Source organism: Stegostoma tigrinum, chromosome 14 (assembly GCF_030684315.1).
Source record: "Stegostoma tigrinum isolate sSteTig4 chromosome 14, sSteTig4.hap1, whole genome shotgun sequence".
Taxonomy (NCBI): domain Eukaryota; kingdom Metazoa; phylum Chordata; class Chondrichthyes; order Orectolobiformes; family Stegostomatidae; genus Stegostoma; species Stegostoma tigrinum.
The window spans coordinates 19,465,873-19,468,351 of NC_081367.1; the positions used below are offsets into that span (position 1 = coordinate 19,465,873).

A 2,479-nucleotide genomic window follows, 5' to 3' on the forward strand; every position below is an offset into this window, starting at 1 on the left:
TAATGTAGATCCTGCACTTTTTTTAAGATCTTAAGATGACATCCAAGGTGCATGGGGACATACAGAGCACAGCTCCAACGGTCCGATCAGTTTCACTTTCGTGGTGATTGCAATTTGCTTGCATTCCTCCATCATTTCCATTTCATGATTCAGAGCTATTTCTGGGATGTTATTTTTATCTTTTCAAGTGAAGACTGATGCAATCTAGCTAATCAATTCATCTGTCTTCACCCTATTTTGCATTAGTAATTCTCCGGATCCATTTTATCACAGAATCAACTTGTTAACTCATTTTTTTTAAAAAATCAGTAGAATCTTTTAATATTTCTGGCTTAAATGTGCAACCTCTTATTTGAAACAATGGCCCTTAGTTCTAATTGCTCCCACAAGACAAAACATTCTCAATTTCTATGGCAAGTCACTTTCACTAAAAGACTACCTGTAACAATCCAGACAAGAGATCTAGAATCACAAATAAATCAGTATGGATACTCAGTGTCATTCCCTAAATATTATTGCTGAGCCAGACAGAATTTTACAATAACCAGGTAGTTTCACCAATACTCATACCATCTTTGTAATGTAAATGTATTTATTTAACTGAATTTAAATCCTGCCACTAATGCCAGGGGATTTGAACTCATGTCTCCAGATCATTACAACAGGCTTCCGATTATGAACCCAGTAAATGGCCTCCATGTTACCGTAGTAAGTGACATTTCAAGGATATGTAAATGAAAAATTCTCTGACCACAAGGGAACAAGGTCACATTTTGAATTTTTTCACACTCCTTCACTGTTTAGCAGCTATAGGCTCTGTCATTGATAATTTTCCACTCCCTACTTCAGAATATGGCAGAGAGGCTCTTTCAGACATTTACTTAGTACAGGATGTGGCCAGCGCTGTTAACAGATATAACTCGAGGAGACTCAACAAGTACATTCAAATTCCTACCATATATTGCAGGTATAGTTTCAGATTTAATTTAAGGACATTTAGTCTCTCAAGTTGTACAGACTAGAAAATTACTGCAAGTTCAAGTGAAAAGTAAAGCGTTATTAACTAAGTCAAATGTTGTGAAAGTAATCGTATAGCCTTTTTATATTTTCAGTAACTATGAGTAATTTGAGCAACCTAACAAGCCTTCAATTCGTGAAGACATTTCAGTATGTGGTTCACATACCAATGTTCATCTTGGGTTTGACTATTAATTTGGCTGCACTCTGGATACTCTGCATCAAATCAAAGAAGTTGATCGAATCTACAATCTACATGATTAATCTGATTTTTTCTGACATATTTCTGCTTTTCTCTCTGCCTTTCAAAATCCATGCTGACCAAATGAATGGAAATGAATGGCACCTGGGAGCAACGTTCTGTAAGTTTCTGGAGTCCATGTACTTTGTGAACACCTATGGACGATTTTGTTAATAAAGCTGATCTCACTGGATCGCTACATCGCTATCAAACATCCCTTTCTGGCACAAACGCTCAGGTCACCAAAGAAAGCCGTCATCGCCTGCACTGTGATGTGGGTTTGTATCTGGTCTGCAAGCATTCCAAATTACACCCAAAATGAAAACAATCAGACAATGAAAAAGTGTTTTGCAAAATTTGATACGTTTTGGGAAAGCGGTGCCATTCCTGTGAGTATGGAAGTTATCTTCTTAATTTCTGCAATTACTGTGTCTTTCTGTAGTATTCAGATCATCAGAACATTACGAAGAGTACATGAAGAGAGAGATGATATGAACATGAGGACATCTATGAATATTATCACTACAAACCTGGTCACCTTCCTTTTCTGCTTTACACCTTATCACATAGCCATGCTATTGTACTTCTTAGCAAAGAATGGATATATAACTGAATGCTTGGCACCTCTGCGAATCAGTCTTCAGATCACTCAACATTTTGCAACCATACATTGCTGTCTGGATGGAATGTACTATTATCTAATCATTAAGAGTTTCTGGAAATCAGGGATCAAGAGTATTATGGATACTAATTCAACTCATACAAGTTGATTTCTTGACTTCATTTTCCTGTTCTTACCTTGGTTACATGAATTTAAAATCATCATTTGCCTCTTCGATTATAGCCCTTGCATGAAAATTAATGGATAATAAAAGAAACCTTTTGGAATAATCCATTCAATGTACCTTTGTGCAGATATTGCTGATGTTGGATTGGGAAAAAGTGAACTGCTAAAATGAATGGGATTTGTTTTCATTGAATTTTGTTCCAAAAAGATGATAACAGGAAGTCTTAGGCGCAGATTATTAGCAGCATTGGTTGGCTCCCAACGATTCATACACATTTGATGTGTAGTTGAGTGACATGTAAAATTAACTGAAAAATCAGTTTAACTAGTTGCTTTCAATGCAATAATCTAAATTGCATTTGTAAGTGAATCAGAGAAATGATTGTGTAGGTTTGGTTAGTCAATGCAGTTGAAATTGTGATTACTGTAAAGTA

General features: G+C 35.9%; 1 pseudogene; it reads left to right on the plus strand.

The window, feature by feature from the left end:
* Nucleotides 1-1,117: 1,117 nt before the first annotated feature.
* On the plus strand, nt 1,118-2,028 carry LOC125457725 (G-protein coupled receptor 55-like; annotated as a pseudogene).
* Nucleotides 2,029-2,479: the final 451 nt, after the last annotated feature.